A 7,949-nucleotide genomic window follows, 5' to 3' on the forward strand; every position below is an offset into this window, starting at 1 on the left:
AATCTGATGCCTGAAAAAGACTCAACAGTTTTCATTGACAAAAAGTAGACTCAAATAATTAGTTTTCTTTGACTAAAATAAGACGAAAATGCTCAGACTTTTAGTCGACTAAATCTTGACTAAATAAAAACAGGATGAAGGTGACTAAATACGACTAAAACTAAAAAGGAAATTTAACACAGGACTAAGACTAAAACTAAATAAAAAAATAGCTGACGAAATTAACACTACTTCTAACAAAGAAGTCTATTTTATCCTTACATTAATGTTCGACAACCCATGCTTTTATGGAGCCCCGAAGAGCTACATAGCTAGCTAAGGTAGATAGCCTTAGCTAGAGCTATTGTTTGCTAACACCATATATGCCATTGTTTACATTCAGTTTTTCTTTTCTATAGTTGTTGTTGCTATTTAGTATTGTGCTGCAGTAGTTTGTGGAATTAACAAGTCATTTTGCTGTTCTAGATGATTACATTGGGACTCGTGAGGAGGAACATTCCCAAACAACGGGTGATGGCAGTGTTCCGTCTACATCGTCATTGAATCCAGAACGGACCCCAGCCGAAGACCCGACTCAGAGCTGTATAATAGAAGAGTTAAGACAACGGAAGTCCAAAAACGGTTATCGTCACGTGGTTCATGTAGACGAGGATCGTTCCCCGGAAGTTCATGGCGGGCAATGTGAATGCAATGATAACAGGAGATAGAACTACGATTTTTGGTAATTATTAGTGAATAAAGGTTTTGATTTGCAATATTTATACAACAAATCGATATGTGTATGTATTTACATCAATATGTTTTAAAAAATAAAATAGAATTTGCTAATATTAAGTGATAATATTAGGATTAGTGTGAACAACTAGTTTACATGTTAGGCTAACAGTGCCTTGGTTAAAGAGCCTGTTGCTGTTTATTTATAGCTTTGAATTCTTTAAAACCAATATTATCTTCTTAAACTTGTATGGTAGTCAGGAGCATCACTTTCTAATGTTTATTGATACATTTAGCGGGAGAGGATCTAAAGTAATGCTTTAAAATTCAGATTAGATTCATTTCTACCATTTTCTTAAATTCATGGTAGTTTCAATAATCCCCTGGTAATTGAGGACACAAGTTATCTAAATGACTAATGTCATCTTTATGGCTTTCAGAAAGGACAGGAGACCGACAGGTGACTATCAAAGGACTAGCAGCAGCAGCGTGATGATGATGATGATGATGATGTTAAATGTGTTGCTTTAGGAACATCCATTGCAAATACATGGAATTCAATAAACATTGAATAGCATATCATGCAGTTTGTCGGTGCCTTTTCCTCCGTGTTGTCCTGGTTTGCTGTGCTGCCTCCTAGTCGCCACCATGGTTTGCTGTGCTGCCTGGGGATGCTCCAATCGCTCAGAGAAAGGAGTACGAACGTACGGCTTCCCCACTGACACAGAGCGGAGGAAGCAGGAGCAATTTCACGACCAACAGCAAAAAAAATATGTGATTTATATACAAACACTTTTTTGCACTTTTTCACAAAATGAAAACCACACCATTGGGAAAGCTTAATGTTTTGTTTAATACAAAAAAACAGGGAAAGGCTTGAAAAACACAGAGTTGAGACTCAGGGTGCAGGGTGAGGGTCTCAGTGCATGTATTCAGGCTCCATTGAATCCCCCTCTGGTTCTTGTGCTGAAAGAGGGAGTAACAGACAGGAGAAAGGGTTATACACACACAGCACACCCATTGGATGGGAAATTGCCTTGGGGAGATAATGTGTGGTCTTTGTTCCCAACTGAAGTTATGGAACTTTATTATTTGTGAGTTTAACAAAGTATGACAAATGGCATCAGTAACAGATGTGATATGAATTTCTATAAGTTGTCTCACATTCTTGGTCATATTTTATATACAGTATGTAATGAGTATAACATGTCCAGTAAGTATAAAGTGTTTCCTAATACTGTGTATTCAACCACTATGGAGTAATGTATGTGGGCAGACAAAACTCAGTTGTTCTGTGTGTGAAGTAACCTCAAGTCACTCGTTTGTCAAGACAAAAAAGGGCAAGACTAGGCTGAGCGCAGAGGCTATACCCACCATCTTCGTGCATCGCCCTGTGGTCAAAAAGAGAAGGGCCCCTGTATCTACTAGACCAGTGGTTCCCAAACTTTTTGTGCCCAAGGCACACCAAAGGACAAGTAAAAATCTCAAGACACACCTATTGTGCAAAATAGCCCTTATAACACGTGTTATCACTGATATCATGTAAAATATCTGTAAATGTGCATAATTATTTACTAATGCCAAATAAAATGTGACAAAGACAACTATATTACTCATGAAATATTTATTAACGAAATATTTCAGAAATTAATTTGAAACATTATCAAATTAGGCTTCATCAAAGCAGCAACACACTCATTTAAACCAGACAGGTCACAACATTAAAAATGAGACAAAGGAAATTCAGCACAGAGAACTGTCAATGCAAGGAAGCTGCATTGTCCATGGTCCTGAACTACAAATTATAAATGTAACATTTCAGCAGAGATGGGATCGTTACTAAAAAAAAGTAATATATTACATATTACTTTAAAAAACTAAAAAGTAATATATTACACTACTTCGTTACTCTCTACATAAAGTAACTCGTTACTTTACTCGTTACTTTACTCGCAGGGCCGGCCCGCCCCTCCCTGCAAGCAGATCACGCAGACTGCTAAAGTTTCAAATGTTCTCTTTAGTTCAGTTTCCATTGTCGCATAAGACTGATCCAGATCCTGAATGTTTTCCTATCTGACCGTGGCTGTCCTCTGTCTCCTGCTATCTGACCATGGCTGTTCTCTGTCTCCTGCTATCTGTATATTTTGCGCAGTCTATCTCTGCTCACTCTGTTGCGTCGGCGTGTTCTCCTGCGTGTTGGCCATGTGTTGCACTGGAACCAGACACCGCAAAGACTTCAGCCGAGCACGTACGAACTGCGCATGAGTGAGTGGCTGTTACGTCCCCACTAAGGTCTAGGGGACCTGGAGACAATAACGTACAACCAATAAGTATGAGAGAGTCAGAGTAAAGGTTGACAAAAGGTTTATTCCTTGTAACCTATCAGATAATACAATTAAACAGAAACTCTGTTTGTGAGGAGGAGGAGGAGTCAAAGGATTGTGCCAAACAAAAGAAACAAGCATAACAAAACCAGGCCTATCTCTACAACTATCCTTTGAAACCAAACTCAAACAAAAACCCTCACTAACTAACTACAAAGAATTTGACAAAACAATATACAGGGGTGGCAACAATCCGCTTACCTAGTGTGTCTAAACAATAGTTAGCTCGGTGGTGAGAAATGTACAGGGTACCCCAGACTTACCTAACTCCTCCACCTCTCAACACACACATTAACAAAGTTCAGATTTTCCAAAGAGCTTTAGTTGCTAAGCACAGCCGTGTTCCTTCCTCAGCAACAGGCCCAGAGTGAGAGAGAGAAGACTTCCTGGGTGCCTCCTTTATGGTCGGCCCTGGTTGCTGATAGGCCAGCTGAGGGTGAGAGGATCCAATCAGCCATCAGACTCAGGTGCACAGGCAGATACCGATCAGCTGCTGATTAGCTGTGCAGAAGACAGGGAGAAGAGAAAAACACAGGAGGGAAGGAAAACCACACATGTACAGCCTGCCTGGCACGTAACACCCCCACACATATAAATCCAAACAGTATGTTTGGCCCTTACAATGAACATTCTATTTACATAGCACGAGATAGTGCATCGGCAAGAACATTATCGGACCCCTTTTTATGGCTTATGTCAAGGTTGTAGTTCTGGACAATCAACGACCAACGCATAAGGCGTTGATTGTGGTTGTACATCCTTGAAAGAAAAACCAGTGGATTGTGATCAGTGTATACCTTAATAGGTTTTACACTGGAGCCAAGATACACCTCAAAGTGCTGCAAGGCAAACAATAGAGCTAAAGCTTCTTTCTCAATAGTAGAGTACTTCAACTGATGTTTGTTGAACTTTCGGGAGAAGTAGCTCACGGGGTGATCGATAGCCTGTGCATCTTCTTGTAGAAGAACAGCCCCTGTCCCAACTCCACTGGCATCGACCTCGAGCTTGAATGGCTTCGAAAAGTCTGGTGCAGAAAGAACAGGAGTACAACACAGAATACCTTTTAGGCTCTCAAATGACTGCTGACACTCACCGGACCAAACGAAAGACTTTGAGGGACTGGTCAACGTAGTGAGTGGGGCCGCCACCGATGAGAAGTTTCTGCAGAAACGGCGATAGTACCCTGCCATTCCTAGGAAGCGGCGAAGTTCCCTCCTGGTGGATGGCACTGGGAGGGAGGCAATTGCCCTGATCTTTGCATCAGCAGGGCACACCTTCCCCCGACCAACCTGCTGACCAAGGTAGAGAACGGTACCTTTTCCAAACTGGTTCCCAGTTTTAGTTTTAGGTAAGGGTCCCACACAATCCACAATCACCCTTTCAAATGGCTCTCCCATTACCGGAATAGGAATGAGAGGAGCAGGGTGAATCACCTGATTCGGTTTACCAACAACTTGGCACACATGACATGTTCGACAATAAAGAACTACATCAGACTTAAGACCTGGCCAAAAGAAGTGTTTTAAAACTCTTTGATATGTTTTTGTTACCCCCATGTGACCTGACCATGGATGATCATGAGCCAAGGATATCACCTGAGAACGATAGGTTGTTGGCACGACAACTTGATAAATTGCTAAGGAGTCTGACTCCTCACAGGCATCACTAATCCAGCGACGCATTAATAGGTGATCTTCCATAATGTAGGCCATCTTCTTTGACTTGGCCTCTTCCTGACTGATAACAGAAGAGAGACATTTAGAAAAGTGTTTCATCACTTAACTGGGCTGCCATGAATTCTTCCCGAGTGGCAGGCAGTTGTACAAGCTCTGAGCTGTTACTGGGTGATCCAGCACCAGCAGACCGGGCCTCCTCTGGCAGTCGGTCCGACACTGTCATGTCTTCAAGAAACTGCCCTGTAGCAAGAAAAGAATCAGACAAGTCCTCTCCGTATTTCTTTGACTGTGCCCTTGTAACAACACAAGCAGGAAAGATTTCGGGAGGTACTTCAGCTGATTTCTCTGCATCTAAACTTAGATCAGGAGAATCAATGACCTCAGGTACTGGCTTAACTTTGCCCCCAGCCAAGTCATTACTGAGGATGAAATCAACACCTTTGATGGGCAAGGCAGGGAGGACAGCTACTTTAAAGAATCCTTTGACAAGAGATGAGTGAATATAAACATTGTGCAAAGGAGCCGCAACTAGTGTCATGCCTACCCCTTGAACAACAGCACTTGATCCACATGATGATCTGGAGGTTAAAGGTAAGATGCCTTCCCTAATAATGGACTGAGAACCTCCTGTGTCCCTAAGTACCTGTACTGGCAGCTGGTCTTTAGGATTCCCTGTTAAAGAAACAAAGCCCTTGGAAATAAAGGGTTTGAAACAGGGATCAGGTACATCATCTTCCTGGGACATTTCTATGTCTGATAGGGAAACGCCTTTAATGAGTCCCATGCCTTTTGGCGTTTGAAAGCGTTGCGAAAATTGTTGTTTACGCTTTAAGAAATGACACCCTGAAATAAGGTGTCCTGTTTTATGGCAGTAGTTACACTCACGGGGCCCCCGTGGAGGTGATGGTGGTCCTCTAGACCTTTCAAAAGTTGTTGGGCCAAGATCAGGTCTTCCGGTTTGTGATATTGAAACTCTATCTGGGCGCAAGGGTGAAGAAAACACAGTCTTGTGAGTGAGCATAAATTCATCTGCTAAAACAGCTGCCTTAGCCAGTGAAGTAACCTTCTGTTCATTTAAGAATATCACCATCCTTTCAGGCAAAGAATTCTTAAAATCTTCCAAGAGAAGTAACTGACGAAGACTCTCAAAATGATCCTTCACTTCATTAGCCGCACACCATTTATCAAAGAGAATGCCCTTCTCTCGCGCAAACTCAACAAATGTCTGCGTAGCAGACTTTTTATGGTTTCTGAACTTTTGTCTGTAGGCCTCCGGCACAAGCTCATAAGCACGCAATATCGACTCTTTAAGCACTTCGTACTGCAAGCTTTCTTCCAAAGAAAGTGAAGATACCACTTCCTGAGCCTTACCTACTAATTTGCACTGAAGTAGGATTGGCCACATGTCTTTAGGCCAGACCAGTGCGGTAGCAATTCTCTCAAAAGCACAAAAATATGAGTCAACCTCTGACTCTCTAAAAGTTGGCACTAAAGCAATATTTTTACTAACATCAAAACTCTTTGTATGAGAGACTGTATGTGAAGGTCTTGACCTCTCAAATGTCTGCTCTGAAGAGATTCTCAGGGCATCAACTTCAAGCCGCTTTAACGTGATTTCTTTCTCAGCTTCTATCTCTAACTTGCGAATCTGCAGCCTGTGTTCATAGTCCGCTCTACGCTCCTTTTCCTGGCCCTCCATCTGAAGACGGACAAGACGAACTTTTAGTTTGGCATTACTACTTGCACCTAAGCTACCCGGAGAGAAAGCCTCAAACCTAGGAAGCGTTGCAGGAGGAGCTTGAGGACTAAACTTGTCAACTCTAGGTGTAGCTAATACTCTTTCCCTATCATCTTCAATAGACACCTCAGCCCTAGGCTGAGTTGACATGCTTGGGATTACAAGAATCTTTAACTCCTCTAGTTTTTGCAGGATTTTCTCTCTTATCTCTTTTTTTACTTTATACTTGTCTACTGTAATGTTAAAGTGAGCTGCGATACATAACATGTCATCTTTGCGACAGGAATACAACGTATCAACACTTGGACTTTCAATAAAGTCCTGTAAGTCAAAACCCATTTTTCAGCCAATGTACAACACCTACAATGACTTCTCAATTATTGGTTGTTTTTATTTCAGGAAAATAGAGATCCCGGACGAGCCCCCATTTGTTACGTCCCCACTAAGGTCTAGGGGACCTGGAGACAATAACGTACAACCAATAAGTATGAGAGAGTCAGAGTAAAGGTTGACAAAAGGTTTATTCCTTGTAACCTATCAGATAATACAATTAAACAGAAACTCTGTTTGTGAGGAGGAGGAGGAGGAGTCAAAGGATTGTGCCAAACAAAAGAAACAAGCATAACAAAACCAGGCCTATCTCTACAACTATCCTTTGAAACCAAACTCAAACAAAAACCCTCACTAACTAACTACAAAGAATTTGACAAAACAATATACAGGGGTGGCAACAATCCGCTTACCTAGTGTGTCTAAACAATAGTTAGCTCGGTGGTGAGAAATGTACAGGGTACCCCAGACTTACCTAACTCCTCCACCTCTCAACACACACATTAACAAAGTTCAGATTTTCCAAAGAGCTTTAGTTGCTAAGCACAGCCGTGTTCCTTCCTCAGCAACAGGCCCAGAGTGAGAGAGAGAAGACTTCCTGGGTGCCTTCTTTATGGTCGGCCCTGGTTGCTGATAGGCCAGCTGAGGGTGAGAGGATCCAATCAGCCATCAGACTCAGGTGCACAGGCAGATACCGATCAGCTGCTGATTAGCTGTGCAGAAGACAGGGAGAAGAGAAAAACACAGGAGGGAAGGAAAACCACACAGGTACAGCCTGCCTGGCACGTAACAGTGGCAATAACTCTCCTTACCAGCAGGTGGCGGTAGTGTGTATTCGTCATTCAAAACAGGCAACAACCGGAAGACAGAGAAGAAGAACAGACTGTGATATAAACAAACAACAAATAGCGTGTGCGGTAGCTCCACTTTAGCATGTGTTATTTGCAGGTGCTTGTTGAGGTTTGACGTGGTGTTTACAGCAGTGGATAACAGCTTCTGGCCTGGACACAGTTTGCACCTCACCGTCACATTCCTGTCTATTCTTCGGATGAACTCAAAATAATGGGCATACCTCCACCCCTCGAGAGTTATCGCTGACTCAGCCAT

The 7,949-nt window shown here is 42.3% G+C and overlaps 1 long non-coding RNA gene across 1 annotated transcript; it reads right to left on the minus strand.

The window, feature by feature from the left end:
• Positions 1 to 1,548: 1,548 nt before the first annotated feature.
• On the minus strand, positions 1,549 to 5,941 carry LOC139434710 (uncharacterized). Its single transcript, XR_011644028.1, has 2 exons — positions 4,192 to 5,941; positions 1,549 to 3,599 (listed from the first exon to the last, which is right to left on the minus strand). It is a non-coding gene; the product is annotated as an uncharacterized lncRNA (long non-coding RNA).
• Between the last annotated feature and the right edge of the window lie 2,008 nt (positions 5,942 to 7,949).

Source organism: Pseudochaenichthys georgianus, chromosome 10 (genome assembly GCF_902827115.2).
Source record: "Pseudochaenichthys georgianus chromosome 10, fPseGeo1.2, whole genome shotgun sequence".
In the NCBI taxonomy this organism is placed as follows: Eukaryota; Metazoa; Chordata; class Actinopteri; order Perciformes; family Channichthyidae; genus Pseudochaenichthys; species Pseudochaenichthys georgianus.